Source organism: Lynx canadensis, chromosome C1, assembly GCF_007474595.2.
Source record: "Lynx canadensis isolate LIC74 chromosome C1, mLynCan4.pri.v2, whole genome shotgun sequence".
Classification (NCBI taxonomy): domain Eukaryota; kingdom Metazoa; phylum Chordata; class Mammalia; order Carnivora; family Felidae; genus Lynx; species Lynx canadensis.
The window spans coordinates 192,613,874-192,635,692 of NC_044310.1; the positions used below are offsets into that span (position 1 = coordinate 192,613,874).

The window sequence follows — 21,819 nt, forward strand, 5'->3', positions numbered from 1 at the left end:
TCATAGAACTTCTAAGGAGGCCATTAAAAGACTGTTCAAAAGTATTGCTAAAGGAATCAGCGTGCTCTTTCCGATGTTCAAATAGTCTTCTGCTCACCGCCCAGCCCTAATAACCTCAAATAGCAAAGGAAAAAATATTTAAGTCAAGCTCAGTACTTGTTAAAATATTATATATATTTTCAACTTCACAGAAGTTAAAAAATTAGAAACGTAAAGGTAACGTTAAAAAAACTTTACGAAGTTGATGTCAATATATCCCCAGGTAAACTCTATATCTCAGGTAAAAACACCATCTCACTGTACTTAAGTGCCTCATTGTTGAGAGGAAACATGGCTTGAGATTAGGAATTTGTCAGAATGGCTGCTTTATTTACCGCCAACGTGAGTCCTCCCCAGCTTTCAATTAGTCCGTCAACCTAACTTTGAACTTGGTCATAGGAAAAAATAGTCCAACATAAAGGTAGTAAATGAAGAAGCAAACTCAGAAAAACTTGCCTGGTCTTTATTCAAGTTCCATAAACTCATAAATAACTAGGAGACGAAGTGTGGGGCGGACGAATTGCTCTGTGGTATGGGAAATTTATTCTCTCCGGCAGTCTCTGGCTACTCTTTGTACAGCCCCTAAGTACAGAGGACTACGCCACCCAGTTTTCTCCAAAACTCCCCTTTCCTCTACCTGTGTTCTTAGGCACTTCTTCCTCCTGGCTCTCCTCTCCCTTCTCCTCCCTGACTGTAACCCGTGTGCTATTGCAGGACAATTCTGTGGGGGCAGTCGAGGAGAAACAAGGAAAATGTGGGGAAGGACAAAGGGGTAAACCTTCATTCTTCACTCCTTCTGCCCCTTATAGTTTCTTCCATGGCCTGCTGGGGGAGGGAGGAGAAGCCTCCTACCACACACAGCACACAAGTCCTTCGTGGTCTGCTTCCTGCATTTTCAAATGTAGCGTAATTGCCTAAGTGGACCAATTCCTCGAGGAACCGTACCCAGCTCAGCTGGAGCATCAGCTGGTGTGGGCTAGGCAGCCCCCTGACCTCTTAAGCTGTGCATTCTTCTCCTGCACTCTTTCCGCATTTCACACCTTTCTACACAGGGAGCAGCTTGAGAGCAAAAAACATCTTTCATCTATATTTCCAGGGCCTAGCAGCCTTGCTCAGTGACTGGCTCAAAAAACCGGTTGTTTAAAAAATATTTGTCGTAGCATGAACGCATAGCCCCAAGATTTTTCCAACTGCCTCCTCCCAGAGCCCCTGCTCTGGTCTCCACCCAGGTTTCCCCTCACCAAAGTAACTCTTACGTGGTGAAGAGGGAAGGTGAAGTGAACTGAGGTGTTTTCTTGAAATGGAAATGAAGCTACTTAGGTCCTTTTGCTAGGCTGAGATCCAGAATTATCACCCGTGTGAACCTTGGTCTCTAAGTGTGGGGGGTGGGGGGGAGACGTAGTAGGGTGTCCCTGGAGAGGCTGACTTCCCTTAAATGGGTGGGGCTTTTTAAAAGAACAAAGGTGAAGATATGATTATAGATAAAAACAGCCAACATGCAGTTAGCCTTTATTCTTTTAAGATGCTATTGTAAATATGTTACATCTATTGCCTCCTTTACTCCTTTAGTTAATTCTATGAGGTCTTAATGTTCTCCCTGAGTTAGAACTCAGGTACCTTTTCTTCAATCCATTAATATCTACTCAACGAAGTATTACTAGGCATTGAGAAAAAAAAAGTGTGTGTCTGTGGAATCTTAACAACAACAACAAAAAAGAAACAACTTAGAGAGAACAACGGATTGGTAGTTACCAGAGTCGTGGAGTGAGGGGTGGGGCGAATGGATGAAGGTAGTCAAAGGTACAAACATCCACTTATAAGATATGTACATCCTGGGGACGTAATGTACAGCATGGGGACTACTGTATTGTATATTTGAAAGTTTCTAAGAGAGTAGATCTTAAAAGTCCTCATCACAAGAAAAAAATATTGATGTTAACCAAACATATTGCAGTGATCATTTCCCAATATATATATGTATGTCAAATCATCGTGTTGACCCCTAAAACTTACACAATGTTATGTGTCAATTATATCTTAGTAAAGCTGGTGGGGGTGGGGGGGAATGGAACAGCTTCCAAAAGAAAAACACAGTAAGACCTTGGTTTGCAAGAATAATTCGTTCCAGAAACATGCTTGTAATCCAAAGCCCTTGTATATCAAAGCAAATTTCCCCATAAGAAATAATGGAAACTCAGATGATTCGTCCCACACCCCAAAAATATTCATATAAAAATGGTTATAATGCTGTAATATAATACAAAATAATGAAGAAAATATAAAATATAAAGAAAAATAAATTAATCTGAACTTACCTTTGAAAACCTTCGTGGCTGGTGGGAGGGAGACAAGAGAGAGGAGAGTTATTGTGTAGGACAACTTTCACTATCACTAACGGAATCACTGCTATCTGTTGGCTGAATGGAATCTTTTTTGTAGCACAGTATTAATAAACTTGTCATATACTATATTGAATGTAACTGGCAATAAGGAGCAGAAGAAAGGGTCTCTATCTGCAGGCAGCCTGACCTAGAATGAAGCAAGGCATTCCTAAGCTTACTCTTGTATGGACAAGCAAAGGACTGTATGTAGATGCTTTGAAGTGACCAAAAATACCCTAGTGCTGGTTGTGGGCACCTCCCAACATTCTGAAAAATCACTGATTTCAGCCAAACACTGTGGCCTGAGACCAAGCATCTGAGCATGGGAGACGATCACCCACAATCCTACAGACAGAGAGAGGCAGAGAGAAAGGGAGAGAGAACCATAGCCCAGTTGTGATCATGTGACATTTGACATCACGTACTACTCGTATTGCAAATCATCGCTCGTTTATCAAGTTAAAATTTATGAGAAATGTTTGCTCCTTTTGTGGAACACTCACAGAACAAGATACTCACAATCCAAGGTTTTACTGTAAATAAGTAAATGTGACAGGTACATAGAAGCATAGAGAAACGTGTATTCATTAGTAAGAATGCTAAGATAAAAAGTCTGTGCCCCTATAATCTACAGCCATACAAACATGTAATAAGGACTGAAAGGGAATGTCCAAAAATGAGAGCACTTAGGTTGGAATGATGGATAGTATCTTTTTTTATATGCTATTGCTATTGATAAAAGCTTGTAATATAGAAATGTACTTCCAATGAACTAAACATACGTTTCAATGAATATCAAGGCCAACACATATGAGGCTCTATTAGAGAAATTTTTTTTTAATTTAAGTAGGCTTTTTTTTTTTAAGTAGGTTCCCAATATGGGGCTCAAATGCATAATCTTGAGATCAAGAGTTGTGACTCAGCCTGACTGACTGAGCCAGCCAGGCGCTCCTCTTAGAGAATTCTTTACTTTCCCGTCATCTTTTATTTTTAGTCTCTCCCCTTTCCCCCAAACCCCCAAGCAGAGTTCTCGCTTTAGACACTGAAAAGAGGGAAGAGAATTGACTTTCATTGAGTTGGTTAAGAAGACTGGGGCTTGGGGCGGTATCTTGGCCTCAGCCTTCGTCTCTCCATTAGCCCCCACCCTATTGACTAGGGACAACCGGTGTTGCCTCCATCTTGTCTAAAATGGTACATAGAGGCGCCTGGGTGGCTCAGTTGGTTAAGCGTCCGACTTCGGCTCAGGTCATGATCTCACGGTCTGTGAGTTTGAGCCCCGCGTCGGACCCTGTGCTGACAGCTCAGAGCCTGGAGCCTGCTTCGGATTCTGTGTCTCCCTCTTTCTGACCCTCCCCCATTCATGCTCTGTCTCTCTCTGTGTCAAAAATAAATAAACATTAAAAAAAATTAAAAAAATAAAATGATGCATAAATACAACTTCAAACCCTTCCTTCCAACCAAACCAGCACCCCTCAGCCCTCCTATAAGGAAATTCTGGAGTCACCAGCAGCAGAATGTTGACTGTATAGAAGGCCCCAGGAGGCTTTTTCCTCCATGGAAAAGAGGAGAGAATCTTGGGTCTGAAACAACCAGGGTGACAGTGAAAGAGGAAATAAAAAAGGTCTTGGCAGAAAGTCAGTGAGAGATGACTCTAAAGCTGATGAGGATAAAGAGTGGTCTCAACTCAAAGGTTTGCGCTGGTTGGTTGGCCTTCCCATATCTCCTGGCCCCAAGGCCATCCACCCCCAGAAACACATACTCCAGATTGTCCTGCCAAATAGGGATCCTACCTCGCCAACCTTGACTGGCTCAGAAGTGTGAGAATCCCTGACCCCCAAACTGGGCTGGAAGGGAGGTCCAGGGAGGGTCAGGCCAAGGCTGCCAGGGAGGATCGGTTCCCAGCTCTCCAAGCCAGAGGAAACTTTCTGAGGGAACTCCTTCTCAGCCCTGCTCATCTCCTTCCGTGGGTCAGGCAGTTTGCGAAGTTCATGGGTTTCTGTGGGCTGGGCAGACCAGCCTTGTCTAGGCCTTTAGGCAACTAGCTCAACTGTTTCTATGGGAAAATCCATGCTAAACGTCGAAGAACCAACTATAAATGAGCCTTTGGAACTCAGTTGCCCCTAACTGGACCCTGTCCACACAGTCAACGTGAGTGAGGAATTTGTTGGTCATTGCCCACAGGCTTTTGCCAGATGGTTGATTTTTATTGCCATGGCTCGTTTTCTCGCCATACTCTTTCCCAGCAAATAATTGCTTAAACAGAAATTTATTTTTTTAATTCAGATTTTAAAAATAGATAAACAAGACACTACAGATACAGTTAAATCCTCCCAAAACTCCTCCTCAATTTTGTTGCCTATCCTTATTCTTCAGGTGGGACCATTTCCCTGAATTTGGTCTTTCTCATTCTATGCATGATTCGATAGCTTCACTACATATGTATGTACCCATCAGTAACATATAGGTTTGTTTGCATATTTTCAAACTGGATGCAAATGGTGCTCTGGACTTGCATCTCTGTTACTTAGTTTTTGCTCAACATTGTTTTTGAGATTTATTCATATTAACATGGCCCTAGTGAATTTATTTTTTTATTGATTATTGTTTTTTTTTTTAATTTTTTTTCAACGTTTATTTATTTTTGGGACAGAGAGAGACAGAGCATGAACGGGGGAGGGGCAGAGAGAGAGGGAGACACAGAATCAGAAACAGGCTCCAGGCTCTGAGCCATCAGCCCAGAGCCTGACGCGGGGCTCGAACTCCCGGACCGCGAGATCGTGACCTGGCTGAAGTCGGACGCTTAACCGACTGCGCCACCCAGGCGCCCCTATTATTGTTTTTTTAATTTACATCCAAGTTAGTTAGCGTATAGTCCAATAACGATGTCAGGAGTGGAATCCAGTGATTCGTCCCCTATGTATATAACACCCTGTGCTCATGCCAAAAAGTGTCTTCCCCTTACCCGTTTAGCCTATACCCCCAGCCACAACCCCTCCAGCAACCCTCAGTTTGTTCTCTATATTGAAGAGTCTCTTGTGTTTTGTCCCCGTCCATGTTTTTATATTATTTTTTCTTCCTTTCCCTTCTGTTCATCTGTTTTGTATCTTAAATTCCACATGTGAGTGAAGTCATAGGATATTTGTCTTTGACTGACTAACTTCGCTTAGCATAATACACTCTAGTTCTATCCACATTTAATACTCCATTGTGTGTGTGTGTGTGTGTGTGTGTGTGTGTGTGTATGCCACATCTTCTTTCTCCATTCATCTGTCAATGGACATTTGGGCTCTTTCCATACTTTAGCTATTGTCAATAGTGCTGCTATAAACACTGGGGTGCATGAATTTTTTTTAAGAGTGGGGGGGGAGCATGATCAGGGGAGGGGCAGAGAGAAAGAGAGAGAGAGAGGATCCCAGGCAGGCTCCACACTGTCAGCACAGAGCCTGACACAGGGCTTGAATTCACAAACCAGGAGATCTTGACCTGAGCCAAAATCAAGAGTAAGACACAACCAACCGAGCTACCCAGGCACCCCAATCTAGTGGATTTATCTTCAATTGTAGCATTCTATTATGTAAATACATCACATTACTATTATTAGAGTTGACCCTTGAACAACCACGGGGTGTGGATGCCCCGCACCGTTGAAAATCTGTGGATACATTTGACTCCCCCAGAATGTAACTGCTAATAGCCTACCATGGACCGGAAGACTTACCTAACACAAACAGTAGATTAACACATATTTTGTATGTTACATGCATTATATACTGCATTCTTGCAATAAAGTAAGCTAGAGAAAAAAATGTTACCAAGAAAACCATAAGGAAGAGAAAATGCAGTTACAGTACTGTACTGTATTTATTGAAACAAATCTGCACATAAGTGGATCTGCACAGTCCAAAACCACACCAAAGGGCCAACCGTGTTCCATGTTCTATGCCCGTTCCTTTCATTGTGGTATTTAAGTGTAGTATTCTATTACATAAAGATACCATAGTCTGTCCCTCAGTTCTCAGAAGTGGAACAGCTGAGTGGTACAGCACGAACAGAGCAGATGATAACGTCCAATAGCGGTTGAGCAAGGAGCATCCCAGCAGTGGCTGGGACTTCCTGATGTTTCACAACCTCAGACACACCTGGTATTGCCAGACTCCTTCGTTTTTTGCCCACGTGATGGACGTGACGTGTAATCTCATTTTGGGCACGATCTTTTTTCACAAATTGAAAAAGGATTTTTTTCACAATTCTCTTTTAGGTCAGCGGTCCTCAAAGTGTGTTCCGGGAACCCTGAAAGGCACCTGAGAGCCCTTCAGCCAGTCGTTGGGGCCACAACCATTTCCTAAGAGCACCAAGACGTTATTTGCCTCGTTCACTCCCAGTCTCTCACAAGTGCACATGGAATTCTCCAGAGGCACCATGACAGGCACAGGTGCAGCCGACTGCGTGATCACCCAGCTGTCCTCTCTGAAGCCAGACATTAAGGAGGTTGGCAACAGTCTAAAGCAACGCCACTTTTCTAAGGACCTTTACCTTGGCAAAGATGATGATTTCTCATTTTTAAAAAATACGGTACCATAATGGGTTTGTTATCGTTCTTACATGAATTAATAAATATTTTAACTATTTTGGTATTAATTTCTCATGTAAATAAATATCACAAGATATACATATAAACAAAAGCTCTTTGAAGTCCTCAGTAATATTTAAGAGTGTCAAGGAGCCCTCCTGAGACCCAAAAATTGAGAAGTCGCTTGGATAGAGTACACACTTTCGTTCTCACTGCCCACTTAAAGTAATGCCAGCTGACTTTTAGAGGGTGCTTCCTGCCCTGGGCCGTCATGCTAAGTGCCTGAGGGCCACTTTTTCTTTGATCTCCTTGATACTCCTGTAAAGCAGCTACTGTCATTGGCCCCAGCGAGGGAGAGAGCGGGCTGAGGCTGTGGGTGATTGGGTGGTGTGCCTGAGGTCAGGCACGGGGTTGAAGCCCAGCCCCGTGGCCGGCCGGCAGAGGCCCCCCGCCCTTCACCAGCCCAGCCTCTGTCCTCCTTCTGTACCCCTCCGGCTTTCTCCTCTTAATCATTCTCTGAGTCAACCATCTTGAAACTATCTACTCATCTTTGAATCATCCTCCCCTTTTCCCTTGAAATGAGGTGAATTCCCTTCCCAGGGCAGCAGAGGGGCGGGGGCTCCGAGGCCAGCTTCCTACAGCTGGAGCTGCATGCAGTGTGAGCATGGCCAGGCCCCAAGCTTCCGGGCAGGGGAGCCAGGAGACCAGGGAGATGCACAGGATGCAGGGCTGGAAACAGAACCCCCCCCCCCCAAGAGGGCGCTGCTAAAAAGGACAGCATTTGCAGGACGAGATCTGGAAGGCCAGATTGCCAAGGCCTCGGAATAGAAAGGTAGATCCTTTTCCTCTGGATTTCTTTGCTTCGGGCCCATAGGTGGAGAGGAAGTGTTAAAGCCAGACATCTGCCTCTTACTCATATCCATCTCTTAATCTCTCTTCCCACTCACTGACTTTCTTCATTCAGCAAATACAATGGTGTGATAAGTGGGTTGTGGCGGGGTAATAATAACAGCTGACATTTACTGGTGCGAAAGGACGCAGGTGCCTGGAAATGGGGCTGGAGAAGAAAATGAGAGCCAGCTCCTGAAGGAAAGAGATTTTACAAGGAAAGTTTAATCAAAGGAGCAATCTGTTCGGATTCGCTCTTTACAAAGATCCTCTGGCTGCAGAGTGGAGAATGGATTGCAGAAGAGCGAAGTGGAGGCAGAAAATAACGGTGCCTGGAATCGGCATAGGACTTGTAGGGACGGATGAAGTCAAGTGATGGAGGGGCGGCCAGAAGCAAAGACGTGAATGGCTTCTGGTATGCCTCAGATTATTGCCATAGCCTCCTAACTGGATTGCTCACCACCAGGAGTCTTTTCCTTCCAATTAACCCTGGATATCGCCACCAGATTAACCTTCCTTATATACGACTTATCACTATAGGAGTCCTAAACACACTACCGATTAAATGCATTTGCTCTAGAGCCAAGTAGCCTGGGTTCAAATCCTATGTCAACCACTTTCCTGTGCCCAAGTTTCCTCACTTAAAAAATGAGACACTGAAAAGAGTGTTTACATCACAGGGTTGCTATGGGTCAATGTATACAAGAGCACTTATACCATTATCTATATACAAGAATCTTCAATTAAAACATTTAAACTATTATAGCATTTGTGTACTCAGAAACCTTCAACAGAAAACCTTCTATTTCCATTTGCTAAAATTCTGCGGCCTCCCTCTCCAGACCCTTCATAATCCAGGCTCACCACGTTACCCAGCCTCATTAGATTCTGTTCCCCAAATGCGTCCATAAATACACCAGACACAGCACCTTTGTGCCTTGGTCACGCTGTTTCCCTCATTTCAAATGCCTTTCCTTTCCCCATCTCCCCTCCCCAATTCTTCTGTCCCTTAAATGCTCATCACCACTTGTAGAACAATGACTCCAAATGCAATGACTGGTGACCATACCTGTGTAATCATTTTGCTCCAAGCAGGACAGCATGTCATTCCTCCCAGGAGGCTATCACCCCAAATAACTCACAAAGCCACTCACGCTCATACTTGTCACTGCTTTCTAAATGCTAAGTACTCACAGAAGGCCCAGAGCATAAACTTGTCTTTCTCATGCTTCGTGGAGCACCATGGATGCCCTCAGAAGCCCATAAATAAAAAATAACTTTGGTATGAGTTAAGTTTTCATCAGGACCATCAGCTATGAAATATTTAAAGGCCCTCTTGGGTTATTAAACCAAACCAATGTTGTGTGTTAAACAGAGACAGGACCAAAAATATATGAATTAATTGACCAAAATATATTTTAAGGGAAGCAAAAACTTACCCTAAACAGGACTTCATAATGCATATGTGCCCTTCTACACTTCATGTCTTTTTGTTTTTATGGCTTTATTGAGAAATGATTGACAAACACGAGACTGCCCAATATTAAAGTGCACAGTTTGATAAATCTCATGTTCTCTTAACCACAAAGCTTTGTAACAATCAGCGTTTGTATCAGACTACTTGAAACTCCCTTCTATTTTCAAACATGATCCTGTAATGATAGAACCCAAGTTTGCCTACAATGGAGGCTCTCTGCACCTGTTAGTTACTAGAAATTCCTCTTGGTTGGGAAAATATGTTCCAGAATGTGAAACTCAGAAACCGAAAGGATTTCTTTTTCATTGACAAATTAGAGCTTTGCATTTTCAACCCAGGACATTGGAGGCACTTGATTTGTTCTTGGCTTGGAAATAAAAGATTGTCTCCAAATTGGGGCCCTCCTTAACTATAATCTCTCTATAGATTGCACTCAGTTCAATAGAAGGAGCTTGTTGAGAGGCAGAAGAGAACTTCTCTGAGTGTTTTCGGAGAGGTTCACACTGAGAGAATGCCGACCGGTGGATCCTGGCAAATGTTGACTTTTTATTGATTCGCTTATTCAACCAACATTTACTGAGTCCCTGCTTTCTGCTGCTGGGTAGCCCTGCCCCATCAGCGGTTTAGAAACTACTGTGAGACATAAGACACAAATTTCCAGTCCTCACAGTGATCCAGCAGGCAACTGTATCCACCTTCCCGGATTCTTAACTTCTCAATATTTTCTCCATGGAATATTCTGTCTGGAACTGAAGTCTTTCCCCGAGTTCTAGCCAGCTTAGGGTAAGCCCCAACTGTCAATGACTTTCTCAAAAAAAAAAAAAAAAAAAAAGACTCCTATTTCCCAAGCCCACAGCTGCCGGCTAATGTCCGGTTGTGAATGGACTCATCACCCAAAGTGGCCCGACCACTGGGTCACCTTGGGCACCTGTCAAAATTACAGATTCTTCGGCCCCAACCCAACCCGATTTGAATCAGCAGTTCTGGGAGAAGGGAGGATTTCCAGATGAGGAAACTGAGGCTCAAAGAGACTAAATCATAGACTGGCATCCATACGTGTGAGTACAGAGCCAAGAAAGGACCCCAGATTTGTTCAGTCCCACCGCCTTGATGCTATAATTAGACACAGGAGGGGGTGTGGAGCCATGTTTGCTGCAGCCCCACCCCCCGTCTTGAGTCACAGCCTCTTTATTCCATTTCCCGGAGTCATACATTTCCTCAGCCTCTTCAGAACGTAATCCCGGGTCACGAACTCAAAAGCCCACAATAGACAGGAGGGCACAGGGAAGGACTAGAACAGATTGTGGTGGGGTGAGTGCAGCATCGGAGGAAGGCAAGGAGTCTGGGAAACCAAAGAGTCCTTCCATGTCCAAGCGGGCACCTGCTACTCACCAACCAGCTGTCTCCCAGTGAGAACGTGGGCCCAACAAGATCCAGATTTTCAGGTGAAATCTCAAAATGCCACCCCCCTGGTGGCCTTACGCTGTATAACACTCTGTCTCAGAGACTCGAGAGAGAAAGTCTGTGGTTGGTCTTGAAGAAGCAAGTCGCTGTGCTGTGAACTGCCTGTGGAGGGGGCCACAGGGCAGGGAACTACAGGCAGTCTCTAGGAAGTGAGGGTCTCAGGCCTAGGTCCAAGGAACCGAATTCTGCCAACAAACCCTGTAAGCTTGGACAAAGATCCAAAATTCCGGAAAAGAATGCAGCGCAGCCAGCATTTTGCTTGGACTTTTGTGAGACCTTAGGCAGAGGACCCAGCTAAGCCATGCCCTGACTCTTAACTTACAGAAGCTGCAAGATGATAAATGTGTGTTATTTTAAGCTACCAAGTTGTGGTCATTCTTACAGAGCAATAGAAAACCAATACACTCTCTGAGGTCTGCTCTTCTCAGACAGGGCTTCAAACTCCTGCGGTTCCTTCTCCCCATCTGCCATCGACATTTCCATCCTTAACCACCCGAGTCTCAGCTGGCTGCCAAGAGAGAAATTAATTGGACAAACTGATTTGCCATTTATGACTTATCTCCCCCTGCTAGGGAGTCTTTGCATTTTGAAAGAGAGGGCTTGGAGAGACACTGGCTCAATCAAAGGTATGATTGACTCAAAATGATAGAATTTCAGAAAATCACTACAGAAAAGTAGAAGTAATTTGGTGCCTGGAGATTGTCCCAATGGACCTCAAGCCACACCATTGTCTTTACCTAGCAATAAAAGTCAGCCCAGCCAAAAACACTCTAAACTTGGAAGGGGAGCCAGGAGCCACCTAATTAGGAAGACTTATTAGGGAAAGTCTCCATTTTCCTCTTTGTTACATAGGAGCCAAGACTGCCCCTGCCTGCCTCAAAAGGTTGTTGTTGCACTGTTGGTGGGAATGCAAACTGGTGCAGCCGCTCTGGAAAACAGTGTGGAGGTTCCTCACAAAATTAAAAATAGATCTACCCTACGACCCAGCAATAGCGCTGCTAGGAATTTGCCCAAGGGATACAGAAGTGCTGATGCATAGGGGCACTTGCACCCCTAATGTTTATAGCAGCACTTTCAACAATAGCCAAATTATGGAAAGAGCCTAAATGTCCATCAACTGATGAATGGATAAAGAAATTGTGGTTTATATACACAATGGAATACTACGTGGCAGTGAGAAAGAATGAAATATGGCCTTTTGTAGCAACGTGGATGGAACTGGAGAGCGTTAAGCTAAGTGAAATAAGCCATACAGAGAAAGACAGATACCATATGTTTTCACTCTTATGTGGATCCCGAGAAACTTGACAGGAACCCATGCGGGAGGGGAAAGAAAAAAAAAAGTTAGAGAGGGAGGGAGCCAAACCATAAGAGACTCTTAAAAACTGAGAATACACTGAGGGTTGATAGGGGGCGGGAGGGATGGGAAAGTGGGTGATGGGCATTGAGGAGGGCACCTGTTGGGATGAGCACTGGGTGTTGTATGGAAACCAATTTGACAATAAATTTGATATTAAAATAAATAAATAAATAAATAAATAAATAAATAAATAAGGTCATTGTGACGATCATACCAGTTGATGTGTGCATGTAAGGTAATGGAAAATACATATTGGTCTCTGCCCCCCAATGACTGGCACAGAGCTCCTTTGTAACTTCCTAGGTGATAGGGATGTCTTGTGTTCTAATAAGGGGAATCCGGGTGGGCTCCTGGATGTCTCCTGGATGAAAGGTAGTCACAGGAGAGACTAGGCCATGATTAGAAGCTTGGAATTTCCAGCTCCACACCCCCCACCCTCCATTCTCTTGAGGAATGAGAAGGGCTAGAAATGTAGCTAATCACTGATCGTGTCTCATGAAATCATCATGAAATCCCCATGTAATGGGGTTCAGGCAGCTTCGAGGCTAGTGAACGCATCCATGTACTGGAGGGTGACACACCCCAACTCCATGGGGACAGAAGCTTGGGACCCTCCCAGACCTCACCTTATGTATCTCTTCACCCGGCTCTTCACCTGTTTCCTTCATCAGATCCTTCAATAAACTGTTAAGCATAAGTGTTTCCCTGAGTTCTGTGAACCGCTCTAGTAAAACTAATCAAACCTGAGGAAGAGGCCATAAGAACTTCAATAGTCAATTGGATAGAAGTTGTGGGTAGCCTGGGGACCTACAATCTGTGTTTCCTGACCGAACTGTTGACCTGTGGGATCTGACCCTAATCCCAGGTAAGTAATGTCAGAATTAAGTCGATCTGTAGAACACCCACTGGTGTCAGAGAATTGCTTGGTGGGGGTCACATATCTGGTGATCGATGTGTCAGAGGCATTGCAAATGTGATAGGCACGTAAGTAAGTAAAGAAATATATTCATAAAAACAAAATGAAGTGATATGGCAACCACAGGTCACTTAAGCCAAAAAGATCCCGGTGCACACATTATGATTTCAGCCTTGCAGCTTCACTACTGACCTTGCCCCGTCTATTGTCAGACCTTTGTTTCCTGGCCACCTCTCAGTTTCAGCTGGAGGCTCCCAGCATCCATGCAGCTGACAAAGGCCAGGGAGGACTGAGATGACACTCACCTTACACCCCAGCACGTGCTAATCAGGGAGGAAGAGGCCTTTGGGAAGGTCACGCAGATGTCTGCAGAGTCCCCTGACACCAGACCAAAAACAGCCCATGAGAGTCCCCAGGCTCCAAAAATGAAATCACCCCTAGAGGTAGCGAGAGCCCGAGTCCTTCAGACCCAAACAGTCAGGGCCCTGAGACCTCTAGAACTCTCTCTCATCAGCAGGGATTCACTGTAGCCAAATCCCCATTTCAAATGGCAGGAGCAAGCGACCACATTTCTCTGATGTCTATGTGGCTTAGCGCGAAACCCACATTAGGCAAGGTGTTTTATTGTATTCAAATGGATAAGAAAAAGAGTGGGAAGGAAGGACAGATGATGATTTATCCTCTTTATAGTCAAACAGACAGAAAAAAACAAAAACAAAACACATGACCAGAAATAAGCCATTCCTGTTTTAAAGCCAGGGGTGGAAGTCAAGGATCACACAACCGATTGGAAGAGGCAAAAACCCCTCATCCCTCACCTAAATTATTAAATTGTAGAATTTAGTAAGGATAGTAACATAATAGTAATTCTAAAACCAGCCATGACAATACTAAACATTTACTGAGCTCGACATGTGCCTGGCCCGGTGTTGAATGGTTTCCATGCATGCTCTCTCTCAATCCTCACCATAGCCCTGAAGGAAAGCCACCATTATTGCTTTTATTTAACTGATGAAGAGGGGCGCTTGGGTGGTTCAGTCGGTTAAGTGTCTGACTCTTGTTTTCAGCTCAGGTCATGATCTCATGGTTTGTGAGTTTGAGGTTCGAGCCCCACGTCGAGCTCTGTACTGACAGTGAGGAGCCTGCTTGGGATTCTCTCTCTCTCTCTCTCTCTCTCTCTCTCTCTCTCCCTCCCTCCCTCCCCTGCTTTCTCTCCGTGTCAAAATAAATAAAATAAAACTTTTTAAAAAATAAATCGTTAAAAAAAATAAATAATTGATGAAGAAACCAAAGCTTGGCGAAGTTAGACAATTATACAAGGTCATATACAACTAACAAACAGTAAAGCTGGCTCTTGAAGTGGGCTAGGTCTGCCTCCAGAGCCTGGGCTCTTCCCCATTATGCCATCTTGCCCCCCCAAAATGGATGGGCACAATTCTGCCCCCTTGACCACAAATCTGCTCCTGCTTCTCCCACCCTCGTTCTCCCAAGAGCCTTGTCAGATGTGCCTGGAGAAAGGATTCCCTGCACAGTTCCCCGAACCTCACAATGACCTTCCCTTCTTCAGAGAAAAGGCAATAAGCCCCACACGATACCTGTTAATATTAACAGTAGCATCAACACCATTGGTACTTGCTCCTCTCCAGAAATGAAACATACCGTTTTCAGAAAGTGAGAATCTTCTTTATTGGAGGCAATCTAGATAACTCAGCTTCACCCACAACTTGGTGCCAATAAACAAATGGATATAGTCTTGGCAACTGAGGAAGAAATTGTTGGCTTTGCCTGGAACACTTTCCCTGTGTGGCCAGGACTTGACCCAAAAGCAATAATACCTTTTTATATTGTTGAGGTACTTTGCAAAACTAGATTTGGTTGCGTCATCTTCTCTAAAGACTTAAAATTAGTAAGCAAGAGACAATTGAGGGCTAATAGGTTTATAGTAGCATCGAAGAAAGAAGCATAGGTTAAAAAAGCATCCAACGTTCGCAACCTGAAATTAACAGTGCATTGGAAGAATGTCAAGTTTAGGCAGAAATGAGAGCAAAAACCATAGGCGCCATAGTAGCCTCTGTGTGGCAGAGTAGATGATCATTAAATGGACATGTGGTACCCAAAAAGATCAGCGTTCACTTGAAGTTGCTTTCTCGGTGTTGCTGTTCCACAGAACAGATCTAGTCCTTCGTGTTACAGGGAGTTTCCAGGATTATAGTGGGGACGTGTCTCTAATTATAAAGAAGAAAGGGAAGAAGTCAAAGATGAAAGATTAGAAGGAAGACTGAGGGAAAAGGAAGGAAGGAGAAAAAAGAGGAAAAGCAAAAAACGTGGACTGCAAGAGAAGCCCAGTGGGGACAAGTCAAGTCTGTATCACGACAATAAAAAGATTTTCAAATTTCCAAGTATGAAACTTCATGAAACGTAGGCATTAAAAAAATATAAAAACAAAAAAAATCAGATAGCATATTGGAACTCTTGGTATCAGAATCTAACCTGTAATTCAGAAAATAATAATCGCGATGTTTAATGCCACAGGAAGGAGTGGAAGGTCATGGTAAGAGGGAATATTAGTTTGAATGATATCTGTGCTATATAGGTAAACTAAATAGCAGTTTTCCAATTTTCGGTTTTCATAATAATAGCTATCATTTCTTAAGTGCCTTGTGTACCCATCTCTTTGCTAAACACTACTTTTAATACTCTATTTGATTTCATCTTCCCAACAGGTGTACCAGATAACTATAATCATCCTCATTCATGTGTGAGAAAATGGAAAATGAGAGAGGGTACGTTCCTCAAAGATGCCCAGGCAGTAAGAGGCAGAGCTGCTCTTGAGGGCCAGCCCCGTGTGACCGGACTACTCTCAAACCTGCCCGGTCATAAGCGTCACCACCCCACCACCAGCATCCACAACAACACCTACTGAGCAGTTTACGTGGAGGGTCACCTCTAACCCCCACCATAACTCCTTGAGGTGGTAACTATTGTCGCTCCCACTTTACAGAACGGGAAACTGAGTCTCAGTTTAATAATGATTTAATAATGCCCATGTTCACCCAGCTAGCAAGGTGCTACGGTTAGGATATGAACTCAGACAAGCTGACTTCATATGCCAAACCACTGCATGCTTCAATATTCCATACATTTCAGAACTATGAGACTTTCAAACGTACTTACACAAATAATACGGAACTAGCATCTCAACGAATGTGAATGAGTGGCTTGCCCTTTTGCACTCTGAACATGAGAATTAGCATTGAAATCAGATCAAATTCAGTTACAAGTCACCTAATGCAGGGACCCGTCAGTTGGGTTTTATTTCCAGTTTCTCATTTTAGTGGAAAATGCTGTAACGAGTTCATTGCGATAAATCACATTAATAGCCTATCGGGATTAGACATTCAAAAAAGGAGCTGATGGCGAGTCTTACTATCTTTCTAAAGCAACAGTACATGAACAAATTCAAAGCAATATTCTAAACAGAAGACAGTGAAGAAATCTGGAAACCCTTCCCTACTTCAGGCTTTGAGGTGTATGTATGTTTGTGGACACAAACAACCTGGGCCAGTAGGTCTCGGTAAATGATTGGGACTTCAGCCATATTTGTCTGGCAATGAGCAGGAAAATTAACAAACTCTGAAGAGTTCAGCTTCTTCCTTTTCCACTCTCTTCCTGCAGCTACACTTTCACAATACATTGACCAAGTTGTAGGTGTTTATCTATCTAATGACCGAGAGGTACTCTAGAACGCACACATTTTATGAAACGTGGCTCAGTCAGGAGGAGTCACGTTTTTATGCTGCATTAAAACGTGAGCCAGTGACTTCGCCCAGGAAAGTTACATCTCTTGCTCCCACAGAGGGCTATGTCAACTGAACAACTCCCCAGAGTACCCGTCCTTCTTTGGGGACATAGTCATCCAGGCTGCTTCACTATCTCGGCACCTGGCCTGCAAGCTCACAGCAGTACCGGGAGCGGAAAAAACAGAGCGACAGGATCCCACACAGGCTCTGACCAGCACATCTGCTACTCTGCTGCAAGGGCCAGCATTTGACTCACGGATGAGGGCCCAGAAACGTAAGGAAGCACACGCATGCCTAGCGGGGAATAAATGTCTGACACCGAGCATCATATACACGTTTCTGAATTATTACTACCACTGTCGCTGCTGTCACTACGAATACCATTTATTTATTAAAACCGAAGTTTGTTTCATTCATTTTTTTTTTTTTAAAGAACAAATTTGGGGTCTTCTTAATTCCACTAAGATCATTTTGCTTCATTAATTTTGCTTCTGTATTTAAACGTCTGCAAACTCGTCCGTTCTTCGGGATTTTGTTGTTGTTGTTTCTTTTGTATCTTTTTAAGCTGGGTACTTGATGTTCAATCTTTCTTGTTTTCTAATAACCTTCAGGCGAGAAATTTCTCTCTGAATGCCACGTGGGCTGCTTTCTACGGTTTTGATACCTGCTACTTTCCTTGCGGTTTCATTCTGAATATTTTGCGATTTTACCCTGACTCCCTCTTTTTTTTTTTTTAATTTTTTTTGAACGTTTATTTATTTTTGAGACAGAGAGAGACAGAGCATGAGTAGGGGAGGGCCAGAGAGAGAGGGAGACACAGAATCTGAAACAGGCTCCAGGCTCTGAGCTGTCAGCACAGCGCCCGACGCGGGACTCGAACTCACGGACCGCGAGATCATAACCTGAGCCGAAGCCGGACGCTCAACCGACTGAGCCACCCAGGCGCCCCCTGACTCCCTCTTTTATCCAAAAACTGAATTACTTAGGAATGTGTTTTAATTCCCAAATGTATAGATTTTGAGTGACTCTCTTGTTGTTAATTTATAATCATATTACATTGTAATTAAATAACATGATACCACCTATATGATAATAAAAGACAAGGGGTGCCGGGGTGGCTCAGTCGGTTAAGCGCCCGACTTTGGCTCACAATTCATGAGTTCGGGCCCCACGTCAGGCTCTCTGCTGTCGGTGCAGAGCCTGCTTTGGATCCTCTGTCTCCCTCTCTCTCTGTCCCTCTCCTGCTCTCTCTCTCTCTCTCTCTCTCTCTCTCTCTGTTTCTCTCTCAAAAATAAATAAACATTTAAAAAAATATTTAACATGTAATTTCTTTTGTAGCCCATTAGTGCTCTATTTATCTCACTCTCTAAAACAAGGTAAATAATTACATTGGGAGCTTTTACCAAAAAACCTATAGCCCAATGCTTCTTCAGACTACTGGGTCCGAATCTCCAGGGGCAGGGCTAGGCATTGTATTTTCACCTGCCCCTTCACGTCCACCACAGCAATCACATACACCACTGGTTGAAAACCTTTGCTCCAATGATTTTGTAGATCTGGAGTTTGAGGAACTGGGAAATTAGGAAAATATTGCAGGAGGAGCAGACTGGGTTGTAGTAGAAATGAACAATTCTTCCTGGTCATATTAAGTAACTGTATCTGTTCAGCACTGTATCTCCCTTATTGCATACACAGTGCCTGGCACAGAACAGGCACCAAGAAACATGGATGATTAGATCAATCACGTTGCCTATGCAACTATAAGCATTACATAATGATAGCTAATAGTGTGTATAACAGAAATAAACTTTATTTCATCCTCTGAAATACCAATCACTTGTGAGAAGGTGTGACAACATTTCCGTTACTTTTGTATCTTCTCCCCATGCACAATGTTGAGCACACAGCAAACACTTCATAAATACGTCTTAAATGTAATTTATAAACACATGCTTTCATTTTTTCTATTGCCGCCGGAATAAATTATCACAAACACATAAATTATCACAAACACGGTGGCTTAAGAGAACGGAAATTGATTATCTCAGAGTTCGGGAAGTCAGAAGTTCCACATGGGTCTCCCTGGACTAACCAAGGTGTCAGCAAGGCTACATTCCTTTCTGGAGACTCCAGAAAAGAATCTATTTTTCTCCCCTTTTCCACTTCCAGAGGCTGCACATGCCTTAGCTTGTGGCTCCCTTCAAAGTCATCCGTGGGAGGCCTTCCTCACAGTGCCATTTCCCTGTTTCTGAGTTTTGTTTTGTTTTGTGTGTGTTTTGTTTTGTTTTGTTTTGTTTTGTTTTGTTTTTTTGCCTCTGCCTTGCCCTGTAAAGGAATCCCATGATTACATTGGCCCACCAGATAATCCAGCATAATCTCATTATTTTAAGGCCAGCTGATGAGCAAGTTTAATTCCATCTGCAGCCTCCATTCCTCTTGCCATGTAGTGAAACATACACACCATTTCTGGGCAGGAATACCTTTGCAGGGGGCCCTTATTTGGTCTACCACAACACGTAAAACAAAACAAAACACCCAGGAAGAACAGAGGAAGAAATACTGGGCAAGAAGTGAATGGCCAAAATGGAGTGGTAACATTAATAACAATAATAAGTAACAAGATTCTGGAACAAAGCAAAAAAATTCTCTAGTCAATGCTACTAACTAAATTTCAAGAGAGCACTGGGAGCACACACATGCACACACACTCACGAAGCCACTAATATCCTGGTTAACTGATGCCACACTCACGAAGCCACTAATATCCTGGTTAACTGATGCCACAGCTGGGATATAACCATTTCCTAATTAGACAAACTGAGCAAGAAATGAGTGACATTTTGTTATATATAGAACTTTCTCAGAAAAAGTTCCCAAATTCCTTTCCTACTGGAGACAGATTATTTTCTTGCCCCCTCCATTCCAGCTCACCTCTAACATTTCTGGAAATTTTCTAGGAGGATGGATAAAAGTCTCAATACTTGCTTACCTGACTTAACCCATCACTGTGCAAGGATGGCCGGTGACTGTCCCTGCGTACTCACGAAATGGAGCACCACCGCCCTGGTTTACAGGCGAAGTCTGGTCAGCATCACCCCCTCGTGCAGAGAGGCAGAGAAATCATTCTCTGTGGTTACCCAACCAATTTGCTGGATGAAACTTCTCGGCTAAAACTCCATGGAAACCAGTTGTTTGGACAGTGATGTTCCCTAGAGATTTTAGAATCAACGTTTTCATCATTCGAAACCTACATATTGGGAAATCTCTCCAAAATATTGCGCAACAAGAACAATGGTACTGAATCAATACTGCGTGAAAAGATACAACAGTAAAAAACAAATCCTTCATTTCCACGCCTTGGAAAGAGCACTCCGAACGTGATTGCGACAATTCTTTCTGGCTGTGAACCTCCGTTCTTTTCCTGTTCCACAGAGTCGGTAAAATACCAGTATTCTTTTGCATGTTTGGGACATTAAAAAAAAAAAAGGTTTTGGGTTGTTGTTTCTGCTGTGTTGTTTTTGTTGCCGTCTGTGGTCCCCTTCTGGTTTGAGCTGGCAGTGTGGCTTCCTTGAGTGGCTTCCTTCCCCTTGTCATTTGTGGAAATAGTGACTAGGATACCAAGCTAGTTAGAACTGTAAGCAAAGTGAGATTGGACAGGCTAACAAAGCTGTCTCTTACAAGTACGTGAGATTTCAGCCCAAGCCGGAGTGACATCGCACACACGACTGCCCATTCCAGCTGGAATTTGTGACTCTTTGACACCTATTTGGCTACTTAGAAGCTATTTTTACCTCTTTTCTATTTTTGCTCTGAATAGGTTAGTGTGAATTAGTTATGTTTTGGCAAGATGAAATATTGCTATATTTTTTCAATGTGCCAAAGTCCTGAAATGGGATGAAAGTTCCTTGGTTCTGGGACCAGAGCGGGGCGGGGGGGGGAGCCCCTTTCAATGTTTATGACAACTTGATATAAAACCAGTGTAAATATCCATTAATAGAATACGTAAGTGTGGTTCATCTGTATGATGATGTGGTTATGGACTGTGTATACCACATACACATACGCTGACTGGAAAATATATTTATTGTCATATTGTTTTGATAGGGGAGGAGGGAGCTTGTGGATAGAAAAATGTTTCCCTCTTTGTCCCCCAGCAGACAGTCCTGAGATGTAGTTCATAAGCCCCTCGGGAGGTGCCAGCAGGTCAGTAATGCATCCTTCTGTTAGCTGTCCCTCTTTCCCCGATTCACTCCCTCAGTCCTTACCCCTGCTCCCTGCCATCATCTCCCTGCCATCACAAAAGCCTTTGTCTCAGGTTTTGCTTTTGAGAGAAGCTGGGCTGCCTGGGTGGCTCAGTCAGTTAAGTTCAGTTAAGTTCGACTCTTGGTTTTGGCTCAGCTCATGACCTCTCGGTTTCATGAGTTCGAGCCCCACATCAGGCTCCGTGCTAACAGCGCGGAGCCTGCTTGGGATTCGCTGTCTCTCCCTCTCTCTCTGCCCCTCTCTGACTCACACTGTCTCAGTCTCTCTCCAAATAAATAAACTTAAAAAAAAAAAAAAAGACACTGTCAAATGAGAACATGATGTTTACAGCTGCTGTACCCACCTTGCAACCCCGAGGGGAAGACAAAGAGAATTGCCAAGAAACTGACCCAGATCTATGGCATCACTGGGCTACAAGAACAACCATGTACCTCTAGACATCTTGTTCCATGAAAAGAATAAACCCCTATTAAGTCACTCGCTCTTGGGGTTTCTGTTATTTGCAGCCAAAAGTACTTTAATTTTTTTTTTTAACATTTATTTATTATTGAGAGACAGAGACAGAGCATGAGCATGGGAGGGGCAGAGAGAGGGGGAGACACAGAATCCGAAGCAGGCTCCAGGTTCTGAGCTGTCAGCACAGAGCCTGACGCTGGGCTCG

At 43.7% G+C, this 21,819-nt stretch overlaps 1 long non-coding RNA gene across 1 annotated transcript; it reads right to left on the reverse strand.

Moving 5' to 3' along the window:
• Nucleotides 1-6: 6 nt before the first annotated feature.
• Nucleotides 7-21,277, reverse strand: LOC115521633. Its single transcript, XR_003971124.2, has 3 exons — nt 19,885-21,277; nt 2,355-2,372; nt 7-114 (listed from the first exon to the last, which is right to left on the reverse strand). It is a non-coding gene; the product is annotated as an uncharacterized LOC115521633 (long non-coding RNA).
• Nucleotides 21,278-21,819: the final 542 nt, after the last annotated feature.